Genomic DNA, 20,540 nt, shown 5'->3' with positions numbered 1-20,540 from the left:
TATAGGTTTTTGATAAACATTCTTAAATATAATTAAACTTATCAATATTTTCCTTCAGAAATTTTCAGAGTTACCTTTCACATTTTTTTACATGTCCCTTATGTAACTGTAATTGTATACACATACAGAAATATACATACACATATTGGGTGAGATAGGGATCTAATTTCTTTTATTTTCCCCTTATGGATGATCCCAGCTCTTTTCATATTGAGAAATACATCATTTTCTCCACTCATCTGCAATGCTAGCTTTGCCAAATATATGTTTCTGGGTTCTCTTTTCTGTTCTGTTTGTTAGTTTGTCTATCTCTGTGCAAGTTCTGTATTGTCTTAATAACTATAGCTTTATGATATATCTTGATCTATGATAGGACAAGACTTTCTACTTCCTTCTTTAGAAGTAACTTGTCTATCTTTGGCACTTTGCTCTTTCATTTAAAGTTGAGTTAGTTAAAGAGGTTATTTGGATTTTTATTGAATCTTTAGAGTTTGGGGAAGATTGACAACTTTAAAGGAAAAGATGGAACTTCTTCATTCATACAGTATATTCTTCATTTCCTTACGTGTTTTTACATATATTTCTGTAAGTTTTTATAGCATTCAACATGAAGTTTCTTAAATATTTGTGTTAGATTTATTCCTAGATATCTTATTTTTTGTGCTATTGTAAATGGTATCCTTTTAAAGTTAAAATTTGCAGCTATTTTGCTGGTATAATAGAAATGCAAAGAAATGCAATTAACTTTTGCCTTTGACCCTATATCTAGCAACCTTGATAAATTTTCTTATTTCTTATAAGAAATAAGATTCTTTGAGTTTTCTACATAGGCAATCATTTAACTTGTAAATAATGATAGTTTGGTTTCTTCCTCTCCAATCCTTATACCCCTTTGTTATTTTTATTTGATGCTCTGCAATGACTAGAACTCCAGCACAAAGTTGTCAGGAATGGTAATAGCTTATCTCCTTGTCTTAGTCCTTATTTTTAAAGGAAATGCTTTTAACGTTTTTACTGTGGAGTATTATATTTGCTGGAGATGTTTTTGCAGATATCCTTTGTTAGGTAGGCTAAGGATGTTCTATTCCTTTTTGGCTGTGAGTTTTCCATTTGTTTCTATTACAAATGCCTTGTAAAAATTTTTTGAATGCTTTTTTAACCTCTTTTGAAATGACCTTGTTGTTCTCCTCTTTTAATGTTAATATGGTAAATTACATTAATAAATTCTCTAATGGTGCAACACTTTTCCATCCTCAGAATAAACCCAACTGATCATTATTTTCTTATATATATAGTTGCTAATGTTTTGTTTAAGATTTTTGCATCCATGATCAAGAATGAAGTTGGACTGTAACTTTTTTCTTGTCTGGTTTTTGTATAAAGTTATACTAGACTCATAAAATTAGTTAGGAGATGTTCCTCCTTTTATATGCTCTGAAAGAGTTTAAGATTGGAATTATCCATTCCTCAAATCTTGGTAAGTCTGCCTATAAAACTGCCTGGCCCTGGTGTGGGAAAAATTTTCTCTGTGGGAAAAATTTTATGAATGATTATAGGCTAGGTGGTGATCAAATTACTTAACCAATTAGGATGGTTGCACTAATCAATCAGAAATGACCCTGGCCCTAAGCAAACTGTATGATCATACAGTTGGATATAAGCTAAGTATCAGCCCTTATATTTTAAATTTCAGATTTACAATTTCTTCTTAAGTCAGTTTTATAAATTTATGTTGCCAGGAATTTCTCCATTTTACTTAAGTTTTAAGATTTATTGCTAAGTTGCTTGTAATGTTTTATCTGTGTAATTTCTGTTATATTTTTGACTTCCTTTTCCATTCTTAAAATTTTACCTGCTTTTTCTCTTTCTTCATTAATTTGCTAAAGGTTTGTTAGTTTTATTAAAATTTTTTCAATGAGCCAACATTTTGCTTTGTTGATCCTTTCTATTGAGTGTGTTTTCTGTTTTGTTAATTTTTGCTCTTATTTTTAATTATTTCCTTTATTCAATTCTATTTAGATTTGGGGGGATCTTTTTGTAATTTTAACTTTTTTATTAATGTAAGTATTATAAAGCTATTCACCTCCTCCATCTACCACTTGAGCTGTATCTCACAAGCTTTCCTATATAATCATTATTGTTGGTTCTAAGTATTTTCTAATTTCCCTTTGCTTTCTCTTTTGTCCCATGAACAATTTAGATTTGTGCTTTTAAATTTCCAACTCTTTTTGTTTTTGTTATTAATTGTGTAATGGTCAGAGACTGTGGTCTATGAGATAGTGATTCTTTGACATTTGTTGAGATTTTCTCTGTGGGCTAGTACATTGTCAGTTTTTAATAATTGTTCCTGTGAACAGAAGTGTATCCTCTAGTAACTGGGTACAGGCATCTGCACATGTTCATTAGACCTGGTTTGTTTACTGTGATGGTCAAATCATTCATATTCTTACTGATATTTTTATCTTGTCAACGTCTGACAAAGACTTGTTAAATTCTACCTCAGTCATGGTGTATTTGTCCATTTCTTTTTCTTGTTTTGTCATTTTTTGCTAGATACTTTTTGAAGCTATGCTATTAGAAGTATGCAAGTGTAGAATTGTTTCCATCTCCCTGATGAATTGGACCTTCCTCAATAGGTAATGAACCTCTATCTCTAGTATTGCTTTTTACCTTAAGGTATTTTTTACTTAATCTGATAATATATTCACACAAGTTTTCTTTTGGTCCGTATTTATTAAATGTCTTTCTATCTTTTTACTTTCAACTCGTTTATAAACTTATTTGTTTTATGTTTCTCTCATAAACAACATGTAGCAAGATTTTGCTTTTTATCCAGTCTGATAAAAAATTTGGTCCACTTACCCTTAGTCTAATTTTAATATATTTGGATTCCATTTCTACCATATTTTATGAATTCTGTTCTATTTTTTCTATATTCTTTTTTTATCTCCTTGAATTTTTTTTGGTTTAAGTTTCATGTTTTATTTTTCTCTTATCTCTTTTCTCTTAATCTGTTTTTTCCCTTTATTTGTTTAGCACTTATACCTTTGGTTTTTTTATATTTTATGGGATGTCCTAGACTTTTTAATATACATATGTGTATGTGTAATTTAGTAAAGTGTATAACTAATCAAATGTGTAATTTAATGTCTTAAGTTAGTCAGTGTTTTACCCTCTTGAGCAAAGTTCAGACGTTTGAATGCCTTATTTCTATTATCTCCTTCCTACTTATATGCCATTTTTTACTAGCATTTTGATTCTATATTATTTCTTAACCCCATAATTAAGACATTATTATTGTTATTTAACACAGCCAGTGATTGTTTAGATTTACCCATGTATTCATCATTTTCTTTGCTATTTTGGATCTCTGACCTTCTTTCTGGGATGAGTTTTCTTCATCCTGACGTACATCCTATAGAAATTTCTCTGGTGAGTGATAATAAACTCTCACTTTGTAGTTTGTAAAAAAATGTTTTTATTTTGCCCTCATTCTTGAAAGATAGTTTTGCTGGGTATAGAAATTTAGGTTGTCAGTTATTTTCACTCTGCATTTTGAAGATATTATTCCACTACTCTCTGGAATCCATGTTGCTTTTGATAAGTGTGCCCAAAGTCTGTTATTCCTCTGTGAATAGTCTGTATTTCTCTCTCTAACTGCTTTTAAGATGTTCCCTTTGTCTGCATTTGACCACAGTGTGTCTTGGTGTGAATGCCTTTTTATATATCCTGCCTGAAATTTGTTAGGCATATTTCTATGCTAAAACAGGGGAGACACTCAAAAAAAGTCACAATTACCCTTGCCTATCCTTCCCCACACTGCCACCACCTCCTTTGAACACAGTTATGAGATCTGGAGCTGTGAGAATCATCTTCAAATCATGAGGTTACAAACACAAGAATGGAGAAATTGAAGAGAAAGAATCCATGTCCTTGATAACCTCACTGAGCACTGAATTGCCTACCTCTAGGCTTCATGCTATAGTAGGAAAATAATTGCCTTTTTACTTAATGTATACTCTTTAGTCAGGTATTCTGTTACATTCAAAATTAATCTTAAAACATGATCCTTTATTTCTCCTGTGAAGTGCAACAAACATTGTAACAGAGTAAGTGCTCAGTAACATTTTTCAAATGACTATTGATCATTTTGGATCATGTACGTGGAGAAACTGTGTTTTGTCTTTGAAAATTTCTGAAAATATTGATAAATTTGATTATATTTAAGAATTTTTCATCAAAAACCTATAGCTGACCTACAGATCAATTTTTTTAAAAAGACAAACTAATATCAAATACCTGCTAAAGTACCAGTCAGTGTTTCTTCTACTACACCATAGCTTGTCAGACTTAGCTGGAGTTTTAGGAACCAGAAATTCAGTCTAAGACATGTGAAATACATGACTCTTGTGTCATTAGGTTTGGTCTGTACTCATTGAGACAAATCATTCATTCTTAGGGAGGAGGAGGCAAAACATGAAAATCCAGATTAATGAGAAGATCTGGCTTGAGGGAGTTGCAGGTATAAGTGGGGATGAGGAGGAAGGAGAGAGTGAGATAGAGAATAAGAGAGAGATCAAAACATCTGGTCCCCTTACTCCTCTTCTGTCTCCCAATCAGCTCAGCTGTCTTTTAGAAAGTAGGCATGTCTTTTGAGAAGGAGCAATCTGCAAGTGAGCTGGAAGCAGAGATGCCATTGATTGACCTGTGGAAAGCTCTCCTGTTCATCCACTGCTAGCTGCATTCTGGGAATACCGACTGCATTATTCAGGTGTGGTTTCCTGAGACAGAACATGATTGTGTACTGCAGTAGGACACGTCGGAGTGCCCGCGCTCCAGGGGAGCTCTGAAAGCACGTATTAACCTCCTTTTCCCATCACGCAGACATACTCTCCCAGAATCTAAAGAGCTGGGCTACTTTACTGCAAAAATTCAAATATACTTGAAAAGCTGGTTTCTCTAGTTGAACACTGCCGGGTTTTCACCTCGTTTAGTGTAGGGAATCCCACTTCAGGTTCTACACAGAAAGAGAAGTTCTGATGGTCATGGCAGTCACCGTAGACTCAGTCATGTTTCTGTGATGAAGATATGAAGCTGCAGTCTGGCTTGGGGTTTGAGAGCTGGTCCTATAGTTGACAAGATTCCCTCCCGGATTCTCCAGGCCCACCAACCTCATGATCCCTGATAGAGCCCAGGCTTCTTAATGGGTCAGAGTGTCATACACATCTTTAAACAATCAAAATGGTCATATCTTAAAAGAGGAGAAACAGCAGCCCAGCCGAACACTCCCCAAGCAACAGTTTCTGTCCTGAGGAGGGTTGCAGCTTAACCTGCTGGGGAAGAGAATGGCTGCCAGTGGGGTGTTTGGATTTCCTTCTATTTCCACTATGTCCTTGTCATTAAAATGGGGGATCTCCACAGAGTTAAAGGTTATTTTACACAGGAAGCAGATTCAGTATTAGTACAACAAATGTCTTCCTTTCTCCAGCCATGGAAGAACTCCACTCACAGGGAGTCGTGATAAATCAGAGCATCAGCCCTTTCCGCTTGGATACCAATAAGTCTTGCACTTCAAAATTGCTGACCTAAAAAGGATACTTGAGAAGGAGCATGTCTTTTTTTTTTTCTTTTAAAGAAAGCAACTCCAGAAGCAGTCTAACTTCCTGGTTCACTTAGATGCATGCAAAAAAGAAAAGTGAGTCACTCTGAGTTTCTAACTTTAGTATATAGAAGCAAAGCACTGAATCATAAAACTTGTCAGGGAAGACCTACATATAGTTTTATCTAGATAATGTTCATATTGACAGAGTCTGAAATTCTATTTTTGTGGTAGAGTTATGGAATTGGGGCTACAAGTGTCTACTCACCAATAATTTTGCAGATCAGGATGTGACTATAAAAAACATTCCAATAAAGATATGGCAGGGCCATCTCATAGCACCGTCTACCTTCATTGAGTCAGCCATACTCAGGCCAAAGCTTTTCCGAATCCAGAATTGCAAAGGAACTATGAAATCAACTTTAGGAAAAGCATTGTAGACTTAGTCCAAATATTAATGTTAATCATGCCGTGGATGAAAGGAAGGGTTTTAAAAAATCACTTATTCAGTCAATGGGAAACTAAATAGAAACCTGTGTATGAAACATATTTAATAGATAGGATCTAAGCTCAAGTCTTTCTGCAAACCAAAAACAACTCTCTTGGAAACCTGATATAACAGAATTAGTCTACTCCAAATAATTTATCCTATTTCCTCCCTTTTAAAATAACTAGTCCCCTGCCCCGTCTTCAATACTTTTAAAACTTACTTTTATTATCTCTCATAGATATGAACTACCTTTCCAGCTGTTCTGATGGGTCTGTAATTACAAAATGTCAATCAGCAATCACAAACAATTACTAATAACAGTACCATGAAATAATTTTTAAAACAACAATAACAACCGAGCTTCCTGACTTCACCATTCTGCCATAATGCCACCCATTAAAGTAAACTAAGCAAAACAAAGTACTTTGCTGATTCATTGCATTCCTAAACCATGGTTTGGGGAGTATCTGGTGTTTGGAATATTTGCATTACTGCTCTCCCAACCATGAGAGGGTTTTTGTTTGTTTGTTTGTTTTCTGTAAGATTTCCCAGAGTCATGGAATATTTATCACACACTGCAGTTAAGTTCAGTCCCAGGTAGGGTTCTGAAGAATGATTGGACCAGCAAAACCCTGTTCAGTATGAATGTTCTGCCATGTCTGCATTTGTCGGGGTCACTCTCTTTGCTGCAGGACCTTCTTCCTTCTTTCACCCCTCGCAGCATGAGGCTGTGGACTGCCCCCTGAGGAGCACTCTACTAAGAACTTCCAGATCGTTCAGTGAGACTCTAGCAGAAAGGAGCTGAGGTGCAGAGAGACGTGGTGTGGGATTTCCCTCAACTACTGCCTAACATCTTTTAGGCTTCTTGTAAGTGATTTAGGGTCTTGGACACGACCCTAAATCTCTTACAAGTGATTATAACAACAGTTACCACAGAATGCCAGGCCCTGTGCTGAGCCCCCGACCTATGTTCAAACCTTTCAAGTTAATTCCTATTAACATTTGACATTTTGCAAATGAGCAAATTACGCCTTAGAAAACTTCATTGCCTAGATCTCGTTAAGCCAGTGACAGAATCAGTTTGTCAGGCTCTAGAGCTCAAGCTCTTAGCATTTTGCTCTACTTCCTGGGTAGAAAATTCAGCCACAATGCCATAAAAAAACAAATCACAATCTAGCCTAGCCACGTGCAAAATAAATATTAGTTGAAAGCTTTCATAAAAAATAGCAAGCATATTTTGAAGCTCTTTGGAGAGGACACATAGGAGATAAATGAAAAGAACTGTCGTTTCTCTTTGAGTAGTATTTTTGCAGCATTTGGTAGGGCTCACCCAATAGCTGCAGATTGGAAACAGCCTGATATTGCACCATCTAAAGTTGCTTCAGCTGATTACAATGGCCTCATGAAAGTAGGGACCACCATTATACAAACTCATCTCTTACCAGCCACCACCAATTGAACTGAGAGTGTATTTCCATCTTATCCTATTCTGACATGTCAGTCCATAAGTGACTTAACTAGTATTACTGACTTAAAGAAAACCCAGATCTGTAGGTACTTAGGGAAAAGGGGCTTTCCTGCTCTAAAAGCCCATTTCTTCCCTTCTTTATTAAAGGTAGCATCAAATCAGCACAACATGAGGGGTGCATTGAACTTGGAAGCAGCTGCATTCCATGATGGATACAGAAGCCCATTCAATTAATTCCTACTCAGTGCTGCACTGATTACATATTGCCCATACACAAAATAAAGGAAAGCGCAAAGTATTGTCTCTCCCCCATAATTTTAAATAAGATTGAAAGACGTGCCCCCAAAATGCCATTGGCTTGATTCGTGTACTGCCTTCAATCAAATCTCAGCATTCCATTCTAAACACGAAATATATATTTTTAGCATCAATAAGTAAATTTTCCAGCTCTGTGAGTGTGAGGGGTGGGAAGCGTTTATCTTGTTGGGGTCGGGCGATGGAGACTTCTCCTAGCCTCCTTCAAATAGCCACCGAATCCCTTAAAGTGAAAGTACTTGTTACTTGTCTTTAGCAAATAGAACAAACAACAATCCTTTGATCTTTAGGAAGCTCTTTCTTGTTAAGGTAACATTCTGTCTGACTTTTATGTTTCAGCATTCATTGTATATTTAATTATTTTTAAAAGTTTTGTTTTAAACGATTACACTTTTTCATAACTTAAGATAAACACGGGCATGCTTTGTTAAAGATTAAAAATAAATCTCACACGAAACTGCAAAATTGGCAAAGATAATACCACATGGGGTTGGTGTGTTCCAAAACACGATTCTCAGGGGGCCCCTCTAAACACACTGAATTAGAATTCTTGTTCTGAAAAGTTTCAGGAAGCCCCTGACTCTAACCCACCCTTTCCTGAAACTGGTGAAAGTATGAAAAAAAATTACCACTGAAGTGAAAAAAGAAGAATCTCAACACATCAGGGAGGCATGTTTTGTCTTTTTTTAGATTGTTACTGTGTTCAAAAATATCTTGATGCTAACCTTGTAATAGCTTTCGGACAAGGAACACACAGGGATAGCAGTTATAAAAACGGGTGTTTACATCGCTCAATAGATATGTTATCAAATAACTTTTTAATTCAATTTGAGAATAATTACTAGATATTATCGCACTGGAAACATCATCTTATTCCAACCTATTCGAGTTTGATTGTAACCTTTTATAAATAAGGGTTCCCTTTTGGAAATATCAAAATAGAGACAGAGACAGGTTTTCCTTGGTGCCTCATTTTTCACGCTTATTCCCCAGAATCTTTGTTCACTTGCTCTTCCATTTTATTCTTTCTTTCTATTCCAATACATTTCTTCTTTCTGCGGTTGGGAGAGTTGTCTCCACTCATGGATTTCGGACTGGGATGTCTGAAATATTAATGCAGTTCTTGGAGTAGACGGTAGGTGGCGATGAAAAGCCATGCCTCTCAGCCAGCCATCCTCTCTGGCAGTCCCAAATCAGAAGGGTGAGAAGTCTGAAGTAATGGGGCAAGGGAGAGAGAGACAGATGGGAACCAGAGAACCTGGGTGTCTACTCTTCCCTTAGACACCCACTTTTATGACTAGGATCCAGCTGCCTTACTTTCAAATGGAAAACTATTCTACCCCAAGTGAAATTAAATATTCAGACCCAATGAATACTTTGCAGAAGGGTTTTTACTTACTCAGTGCCTATGATATTACAGCTTCTAATATGCCAATGCCGTTTGCGAAAACTAAACAAAGATGTACACGTGTGAATTCAATAAAGTATAAAAAGTGGATTTTTTTTTTTTTAAGTTTAGAATTACAGGAGCTCTTTACAGATCTATCCTAGCCTCAGATTCATGGAAGGAAATATTTTCCATAGGGAATCACGAAATAAAAAGGTTTTCTAGGGTTTCTCTAAGAGAACAGTTAGGAAATGAATTGCCCGAAGTTGTCAAACAGAGCTAGAACTATGGTACTTAGCTCGGAGTGGAATGCGGTAGGCCATCGGAAAGGAATGTGATCTGGGTTGGCTGGAATGAAGTGGGGTTTATTAGTATTTCTTTCCCAGGACCAAAAATTGACAACTGGATGGCCTAAATGAAATTGTTGCTATTTGGACAGGGTGTGGGAATTAGGAGAAAGACTTAGAAAGCTGCAGGTTCAAGCATATTATTGCTCGGGCATTGGGTCACTGAAGTCTGTGAAAAGCAGAGCTAAAAGCAAATTAATTCAGGGTTAAATCTTCATAAAAACTGGAATTATATAATCTTGGAATTAGAGATCATGTGTTCTGACCTCTCTCCCAAAGCAAATATCCCCAGAAGAACGTCTTTGAAAGGTGACCTTCTAGGCATTTTCTGGAACGCTTTGAAGAAAGAGCTCTAGCAACTTTTCAGAATACCCCATTCCATTCCTGAACCCCCGATTTCAGCACTTCTTGAAGCATGGTGAGGAACCTAGAACACACAGACATATTTTTGGAGGTCTAAGTGTTCTAAACAAGATCTGCAAATTTTTGTTGTTTTATTTGGACAACAATTGAAAGAGAATTAATATGTAAACATGCCACCGTGACCACTTTTTTCTCATTAGTAAACTTTCTGTTTATGAGCTGCTTTAGGTTTACGGAGAAACTGAGTGAAAAGTTTAGGGTACCTCATACCCCCTAACCCCTCCACCTCCAATTTCCCTATGATTAATATCTTACATCAGTGTAGCATGTTTGTTACAGTTGATGAGCCAATATCAATACATTATTATTAATTAAAGTCCATACTTTACTGCTAGGGTTCATTTTTTGTGTTGCACATTCTAGGGATTTTACTTTTTAAATTTATTTTATTGAAGTATAGTTGATTTACAATGTTGTGTTAACTTCCGCTGTACAGTAAGGTGATTCAGTTATATATATACATTCTTTTTCATGTTCTTTTCCATTATGGCTTATCATAGGATATTGAATATAGTTCCCTGTGCTGTACAGTAAGACCTTGTTGTTTATCCATTCTACATATAATAGTTTGCATCTGCTAATCCCAAACTCCTAATCCATCCCTCCCTCACCCCTAGGGGTTTTGACAAATGCAATGACCACTTTTTATCTGAGGACCACCAGAGATATTTTCAATCACACTTTTGTTTCTGTGTTACGGGACTAGCTCTACTTTGTTTGGGACGAATAAGTAAAGAACAGAGTTGGACTGAACAGGCAACAAATGATGTTAATTTTAGTGAAGGAAAGTGACATCATAGTACGTCTCATAAACGAAGGTTTGTCTGTGGTTCAGAAAAAGAAATGTGTTTGGTTTGAGTTATCACAAATTATGCAGTGGTCTGGTCTACACCTCCCCAAGACAAAAGCCATCGTTGGTACCATATTCGTGTCCTGAAGGGTGATTTTGTTTCGGCAAATGATATCATCTCTCACATTAAAATAAGGCTATTTCAGTATTGTTGATATTGTAGTTTGTTTGCATTTAATTTATACATTTGTAAATGTAGTTTGTTAATGCAATTTCCAAATTTGTATAACTCTAGGCATAACTAAGAAATGCTATAGAGAAAATACTTGCAAATGATATGACTGATGAAAGGTTAATATCCAAAATATATAAACAGCTCATACATACAACTCAATATCCAAAACAAACAACCAACCCGATTAAAAAGTGGGCAGAAGAACTGTATAAACATTTTTCCAGAGAAGACATACAGATGGCCAACAACCACATGAAAATATGCTCAATATCGCTAATCATCAAAGAAATGCAAATCAAAACCACCACGAGGTACCACCTCGCACCTGTCAGAATGGCCATCGTCAAAAACACACAAATAAAAAACGTTGGCAACTATGTGGAGAATAGGAAACTCTTGTACATTGTGGTGGGAATGTAAATTGGAGCAGCCACTATGGAAAATGGTATGGAGGGTCCTCAAAAAACGAAAAACAGAACTACTATATAATCCAGCGATTTCACTCCTGGGTGTATGTTTGAAGAAGATGAAAACACTAATCTGAAAAGATATGTGCACCCCATTGTTCACAGTAGCATTATTTACAATAGCCAAGATATGGAAGCCACCTAAGTGTCCCTCAACAGACGAATGAAGATGTGGTATGTATGTATATACAATGGAATGTTACTCAGCCTTTAAAAAAAAAAAAAAGAATGAAATTCTGCCATTTGCAACAATGTGGATGGACCTAGAGAGTATTATGTTAGGTGAAGTAAGTCAGACAGAGAAAGAAAAATGCTCTATGTTATCACTTATCTGTGGAATCTAAAAAATAAAACAAACGAATGTATATAACAAAACAGAAACAGACTCACAGATATAGAGAACGAACTAGTGGTTACCAGTGGGGAGGGGGTGGCAGGCAAGATAGGGGTAGGGAATTGAGAGATACAAACTACTCTGTATAAGATAGATATGCAACGAGGGATACATACTATAGCACCGAGAAATATAGCCATTGTTTTGTAATAACTTTAAATGGAGTATAATCTATAAAAATATTGAATCACTGTGTTGTACACCTGAAACTAATATAATATTGTAAATTATACTTCAATTTTTAAAAAGTTATAGAAAAATATTTGTAAACCCTGGGGATTTGCAAGAATATTTTTTCTCTATGAGGGAGTCTGTACAGGAGTCAGGTTTAAGAAACCCCATTCTAAGTGTGAGAAAGTTTTTCCCTATACGGAGTGCAGAACAGCCTCCCTGTGTTTTGTGCACACTTACCCTGGTTCTGCCCTCCGATGTCTAATCCTTTACTACACAACAGCCCTCTGAGTATTTAAGATTAACAACTGCCCGGTTTAAAGCTTCCTCTTTTATATTTTAAGAGCCAGAAACAGTAATATAGACTGAATATATGTCTAATATCTGGAGGGCAAGTTATAACTCCACCCTCCTTGCACTGATTGTATAGAGAGCTGAGGTTAAGATTTGCTTTTCTCATTTCCCAGCCCGCTCAAAAGTGAAGGCAAGGTCAGCCTGGCCTGATTTGTTCTCCGTGAATTCGTGATGATTCTTGGGGCTTCTCCCTGGACTTCTCAGAATGCTCTAGGTCATGTCCAGGTTGGATTAAGCTATAGGGTTAAAGTTTCTGTGATACCGCCTTCTCCCATTTGAACACGGGGACAATGTTTTCCTATAACCAATGTTCTGGCCACTCTATCATTCTATGTGATTTCTCAAAGAGAACTCAGAATGGTTCTTCAAGTAAAACCTCGAGTCATTTTTTTCCCCAGGACTGTATTTCTATTAACCTGGACCTAGATGAAGGATGTGTGGTGCTTGCTGGAGGGCCCAGTGTCACTGACAACTGACAGTTAGAAAGTTACTGCCTGAGTCTTTGATGCTCCAGCTCAAGTTGCTACTTTGGAGGTTGGGGTCAAGGTAGGTGGGGCCTAAGGGCCCTGTGGATTTGGGAGCAGTGTTGGCCAGTCGCTAAGACAGAACATAAGGACTCTGTGAAAAGAGCGCATCCTTCTCTCCTGAAAGGTTATGGTGTGTGTGCCTTTTGGGCCAACAAGTGAGAGTCTGCAGCAAAACTGAAGACAAACTACGAGTCAGTGACCTAAAAAGCTGAGAGCAGGTTGGGATGAGGTGTGAGGAAAAGTTTCTCCGAACAGGAAGTTGAAAGAGCAGGAAGAGAAGGGGAGCCTGTCCTGAAGTACCACCAATATGGATGCGGTGCGTGCGTGTGTGCGTGTGCGTGCGTGTGCGTGTGCGCGTGTGTGCGCGTGTGTGCGCGTGTGTGTGCGCGTGTGCGCACGCATGCACTCGTGTGAGACACAGGGAGGAACTGGAGGGAAAGCAATTCTGCAAGCAGTCTAATCTACACAACCTAACCTCAAAAGGGTGGGAAAAAGAGGGAATTAAGCATTCTTACTTGCTACCTTTCAGTAAGGTGATTCTGACTAATGTTTATGATTACTTGTGAGGCCTTTAAGAGAAACTCTGACTTTTGATCACTCAAAGCCAGGAGGTAACTCCTGTGGGAATCACTGGTGATGAGGAAGCCGGTACAGGAAAGCCAATGTCTCCACAGGACAACCTTTGCTCCTTCAGGCATATACTTGGATGGACTCCTGGTTACATAAAGACAAGCCTGGGTATTCCCCATATGACACAGGAGCATTGATCTTGGAAACACGCCTGAGTGAGAGTCTTTGCTCCAACACTTGCTAGCCATGTGACCCTAGGAAATTTACGTAGCTTCTCTGTTGCACAGTTTCCTCCTTGGTAAAATAGGATGGTAATACTATGCTTAGCCCCTAGGGTTGTTTTGAGAAGTAAATGAGTTTAAATATACACAAAGTACCTAGAGGCACGTGGAAAATGTTGTATCATGTATGAATTATTATTTTAACTTGGCCTTTCCTAACCTCAGAGGAAGCTGGGAAAGTGAGTATGTGGCTAAGGAGAAAGGAATTACTGCAAGTGACTCAAACCAAATATGACTTTCCCCTGGGGTTGTGTCAGGACTGATTTCCCTGAGTAGAGGAACTCTCCACCTGGCATTTACATAAAATCAGAGTAGTGTTAGCAGGGAAGAAGGGGGAGGGTGGTATGGCTGTAGGAGAAGCTGCAGGCTGTGTCTGCTGCACACCTTGATTTCCAGGTGAAACAGAGATGCACGTGGCCGCCCCAAGATGGCAGCCAACCACAGCCAAATCTAGGTCTCGTTTCAATGTTACTTTCTGGTACCAAATGATTTGATAGCTTCGTGCTTCCTAATTATCATGGCCCGGGTACGAAGTGTTGATATACAGAATTTGTAGACCTTTAGACATTTTGAAGAACAAAGTACAGCTATCACGTGAACACACACCAGCAATTCAAGTGTCACTCTAAATAACAGTACATCCGATTCAGAGCACATGTTGCTGGGCTACTTGGTCATGATCCTCTTGGTTGTGTTCATCTGAGGTGTTCTGCTTGGCTTGTTTGACTAGAGAACTTCCAATATCTTTAAGAACACATGGTCCCATCCCCCGGTATACAGCTCCAGCTTTTAGAACCTGGACAGAAATGAGTTAGCTATTTGTTGCCAACTCACTTGTTCCATTTTGAAGCAATGTAAATATCCAATATTAGAGGGATAGTTAGATTATGACTCCATTATGAAATATTGTGCAGAAATTAATCTCATAAGGGTAAAGACCGTGTAACAACAAGGACATGTAGGTAGGTATCGTAATGAGTGTAAAGTGAACAAAGCAGTAGAGCAGACACTCTGGGTCCACCCGTGCCACCAAGCGTTCTCAGATGTTCTAACCAAGTTCCAGCCGCCAGATTGAGCATCTCTGAATGGGGTGGGAGGTGGGGGTCTTTCCCAAGCACCCTCAGTTATGGACACACACACAGAAATTAGGAATTAGCTAATTAGGAATCGGCTCCCCTTCTCCACCCCCGAGCAGTCCTTAAGCAATGGCCGTGGGGAGTCGATGTATAAGTTCCCCAGTTTCAGTACCCCTTTGAGCTGCATGTTTTGCACTGTGTCCCCAGATTTCCTATGGGGTTAAGCTTCTATCACTTGATAAGGGTGCTCTTTGTCAGCTGCTCTCCCTTCCCTGTGTTGATACCCATGCCCCCCGTGGTGTTGCCTGCACTTCCCAAATAAACTACCTTTGCATGAATACCTCGTCTCAGGGTCGGCTGCTGGGAAAATCCAAGCAAAGACATGCAGCATAGGGAAATGTAGACACATCCCTGTTTGGCCCTATAGAGGATGTATATACACACAGGCCAGGATGAAAAGGAAAAACACAATGCCAGGAGTTTGAATGAGGATGGTGAGAGTATGTCAGATTTTTTTTCCTTCTATTTTCTAAACTTTCCATAAAGTTGTTATATGAGTATAAACTTTTTCTGTTTTATAATTTCAAGCAACAGTAAAAACATCTGTGTGCCTCAAATCCACATACACAGAAAGGTTGGAAATAGAAGTGAGAAATAGCTGTTAAAGAAATGGGTTGCCCATAGAATGGTCTGTTTTAGGACAGCACCGGGTCAGTGAGGTTTCTGGAGCCAGAACGTGACCTTGTAGAAACCAGACCTCAATCTGGTCCACATCAAACATCTACACAAATTCAAGGTTTACACACTTTAGTGCCCAAAGTACAGCTATGTCTATTTTTTTCAAAGAGCAAACTGTATAAACACAAACACATATTGCATTCATTCCTATTTTTTTCTAAATTCCAAATAACTAAGCATTTTCTTTGGAAAGTTTCCTCACAATTAAGTAAAATCATTTCTGTTTTAAAATTGTGATCTACGGTTTATATGATCAGAGCTTCTTTTATTTTACTGAGCTGTTTTCCATGTAAAACCTATTTTTAACCCAGAGTTGAATTTAGTTATCTTGCTTCTAGGAACATTATAGCAGGCTGTAGAAATGAACATTTTACTTTATTTTCCCATCATTTTCTACTTTAAAACTTTTGAGTAAAAAAAAAGAAATACACACAGGCACATGCAATTGATTCTATTGTAAAGGGAATTTAGGCTCCAAACCAGGAGCTAAACAGATTGTAGGTGTAAAACCAAACTATTTGGACACGTAGTCTCTGAGATAAATACTGTACTCAACAATGTCACTTTTTGAAACGGGGAGGAGTGGATAGCTGCTTCATTCAAGAGAGTTAGTGATTTTATTTGAAAGGCTAATTAACTCAACGTACAAGTTTTTCTTCTCCTATAGACAAAGCAAGGGTGGGGTAACGTTCTACCAGTAAAATGAGGAAGGAAAATGTGTTCTTTACCTCCGGTTATCTTTTTCTTATGGGAAGGCTGATAGAGGCTGTAGAATAAAGTGGTGAAAGATGACATGCTGCAGAGCTAAAGAGACCTAGGTTCAAATCCTGGTTCAGCCACTTATTGGCTGGGAGATCTTGGGTAAGTTTTTTAACTTCTCTGTGCCTTCATTTCTTCCTCTGTAAAATCGACATTATACCCAAGAGAAACAGCCCTTCATAATAACAAAGAATAGAAAGCAACAGAAATGCCCATCAACAGAATAATGTATGGAAAAATTACACAACTGAGAAAATGAATGAACTCCAGCCCCTTGTGAAAAGCATGGATGAACCTAAGGAATGTGGTGCTCAGTGAACAAAATCCTGCCACCCTTTTCATCAAGTCCAAGTCCAACTAAAACTAAGCAGATGGATGTGAGTTACTGTTCACGCTCTGGTTCTTGGGTTGGGCGGCAAGTTCATTGGCAAGTTCATTTTGTTAATTAAAATATGAATAAATGAATAAAAGACGAGCAGGAGAGGGCCATGCCTGGAACAACAGTGTTCCTTAACCAATTAACCGATTACAATTAACCAACGTGTGCTAGTGCATCTGAAATTGCAAAAAGAAAGAAAGAAAGAAAGAAAAAAAGTAGACAAAGTAGTGTCTACTTTATAGAGTTGTGATAAAAATTAAATGAGAAAATGCATGTCACATGCTTAACATAACTTCCTAGAAAAGAGTACATTTTTCATAGATGATATCTCAAATTGCTATTTTGTAAAACCAGCGTTCTTAGACGATTTCAGACTTTGGAAACGTCTCATATACTTGCAATGTATCAATTTCAACCAAACAAGATTAATTCTAAGACTGTTCTTGTTGTCGGCTCAGTTCTACATATATTACAGATGAATAGAACCGATGCTTCAATCTAGCCATTCGTTTTCGAGGGCCTATGCGATGTGCCAGGTATTGAGTTAGGTCCTGGAGACACTGGTGAGTGTCACAGGTCTAGTCTCTGCCATTGCGGAGTACACGGGGCTGAAGGAGTGAACAAATAATTAGGTGGTTACCGAGGTGATTAGGGCCAGAGGGAGAGGAGCATGCTGTGACCCGGCACTGCTGACCCTCAGGGAAGGTCAGGACAGTGCTGTGCAGGGGGCACAGACTGGCACCAGCCGCGAAGTGTCCCCAGCCCAGCTCCACCTCCCTGGGGGAGCGACCAGGCTCAGGGTTGTCATGAGTGAACGTGAGCCTGAGTCAGGCATCTAGGGAAAGTGCCCAGCACACAGTGAACATTATGTTAGTATTATAAATAAAACAAAGCAAGGGTATGTACTGATGGGTTCAGCTGCCCACTTCCATTTTTACCCACCACACACAAATGGGGTTGTCTTACCCATTTGGGCTGCTATAGCAACTACCGTCGGCTGGGTGGCTTATAAACAGCAGACATTTATTTCTCCCAGTTCTGGAGGCTGAGAAGTCCAAGATCAAGGCACCAGCAGATTCAGTGTCTGGTGAGAGGCTGCTTTGTGGTTCATAGCTGGTGCCTTCTTGCTGTGTCCTCACACGGTGGAAGGCGAGGGAGCTTTCCGGGGTCTCTTTTATAAGGGCACGAATCCCATTTACAAGGGCTCCACCCTCATGACCTAATCACCTCCCAAAGGCCCCACCTCCTAATACCATCACCTTGGGGATTAGGGCTCAACATATGGATTTGCGGGGGTGGATCACAAGCAGCAGGGTCCACCATACCTTCCTCCTATGGTACTTGGTCACATGGTCATGATTAGTACTGTCACCTTTGACTCCCTTGCACAACATAACCTGAGAGAACTTAGCTGTTCTTTAACATTCAGTGCAAGGAAGTGGTGCCGGGTACCCTCACCTGTGTAGATGTCACATCACCTGGGGGCTGTAAGCGGAAAGTACTACAGGCCTCCAACTTGACTCCCAGTCCTCAGCCTCATGCTCGAGTCCTCAGCAACACCGAGCACACGCCCCTTCCTAGCTCCCTGGGCCCAGCAACTCAAAATTCATTTGTGGCTGTTGATCTGCACATAAGCACAAACATATGATCACCCCAGAGCCAAAGACCCCAGGGGTCCCTCTATCACCTTCCCTTCTCTCTCCCCACCCCTAAAAGCCAGCAAGAAACAATCTGACGGGGTAAACTTGCTTCACAAACTTGAAAATTGTTGCCTTCTAATGTAAGATCAGCAATACTCTGGATGTAAATGACAGGTGTGATTAACATAATTAGCTTCAGCTTATTCCAGCCAACAAAATGGAAGGAGACATTTAGCTATAATTGCTGAGACACTTTTCATTCAACAAGTGCTTCTTAAACATCAGGCGTGCTCATCTAGACACTGTATAAAGAGGTATTCGCTTTTACTTATCACTTGGAATAAAGGTACTCATAATAAGCTTATGAGATTACTCATAATAAGCTTTTAAAGGCATTTCTCTGCTTCTGTGCTACACATAGTTCTTCCATGGGGGAAATGAAGCATTCACATGGGGAAGATGAATCCTTAATCACAGCAGAATGATGATCCGTGACTCCCTAATTCAACACTAAGAGATTCTACCCTTGGCTTAGAAGTGTAGGGGGATTTGAGACAGGACTGTACTCAGAAAAAGGTAAGAATAAGTTGGGTTTGCTTCTTCTCTGTAATTGTGAAAAAGTGTTAGATAATTGTGAGAATGGGTATAATCTGTGTGGGGGGAAGCACCCTTCCTATAAAAGGTACGGTAAATGTTCTGCAAGTGAGGAATGATTGAAGTTTAACCCTCTAGCTGCAGGGATGCCCAGCCAGGGCCCTCCCCCTTCACACCTGGCAGGAGGGGGGCTCCAGGTGCCCGATCTCTTACCCCGAGTCACCCGACCTGGGGCCTGGCAGGGAGCTACCGCTACCTGCCCACTCCCCCAACTCCTCTGCCCCACCTAGATTCTGATGTTAAAAAGCTTCTTCCCACTTGGCACGCCCCTGCTCCCACATCAATTTCACATTCTTAATGTACATACAGGCAGTGGGATATTGGGCATTACTGAGTCCTTTCCTTTAAACCAATGCTGTCATGTTAACTCAGTTTGCCTGTCCTTGTAACCCTCAGTGTGACGTCTCCTGCTTTCAGAGGAGGACAGAACCGGGCAGCAGTGGCAGGAGATGGAAAGCCTGGCCGGGGAGGCGGGGAAGCAGGGGCCGGTGTTGGGTCCCCACCTGCTGGCCACATCCCTGCTCCTCCTCAAGTCCTGGGTCCTTGTCACTGTAGTGACAGGCTCCACCTAGGTCACCTCCAAGGCCCCTGCCATCCCAGAGGGCCTAATTCACAAGTCGTCCGTTTCTGCAGGCTGTTTGCTGGGCACATCATTTGTACAGAGGAGAGGAATTCCACAGACCGTCATGAAGCCAGCTCAGCTCTTCAGCCCCGCTTCCTCCTGGTGGTGGAGCCTGGCTCTTGCCAGTTCGAGTAACTGGGTCACTTCCGGTTTAAACTCTGTTGCTTTGGGGTAAACCCTCAGTCAGCTCGGGATCCTCCCACTTCTCTCTTTCCCTTTCCTTCTCTCAGGATTAAATTGGGATTAAGGGAGGCTTATTTAAGGTTTTGTTACCTCTGTGACAGGGTGGAGAGCAAGAGAAGGTTGTGTCTGTTCCATGGTTGTCTTTGGCCTCCAATGAGCTGGGACCCGCCCCCTGGTCCAGAGTGTTGCCCTCGGCCCCTGCCGAGGGCGAGGCTCCCCCCCAGGCCCTCCCCGGTTGTGGCGTCCAGCATGTGGTTCCCCTTTCCTTTGGCCCTTCCTGTGCATCCCATGCTGGGGGGTGGGTGTAGCTGGGAGACTCTGGCGGTCTCCCTCGGGATCATGCTCTAGCTGAGGGCCCGGGGAGCCCGCCCTCATGCCTAGGTGCCAGACCTGAACAGAGACACCCCCTAAACTTCTCAGGGATCTCCATCAGGGCTTGTTTTGCTAGAAGATGCTGCCCTCGTCTCAGGAGCTCATCAGCATCTGGACCCCAGCTCCACTGCCTCTGAGTGTCCTTCCCATCCCTGACCCCACTGAACTCTTCTTGGCTGGAAAAACAGTTCTGATGTTATCCTGACTCTCCTCGCCCCTGATTTATTTATGGTGTAATTTATTTATGGTATAATACGTGCTGGGAGGACGAGGGAGCCACTTGGGAATATGAAGAGCCA

This window comes from Physeter macrocephalus, chromosome 13 (assembly GCF_002837175.3).
Source record: "Physeter macrocephalus isolate SW-GA chromosome 13, ASM283717v5, whole genome shotgun sequence".
NCBI lineage: Eukaryota > Metazoa > Chordata > Mammalia > Artiodactyla > Physeteridae > Physeter > Physeter macrocephalus.
This window is presented reverse-complemented; position numbering follows the sequence as displayed.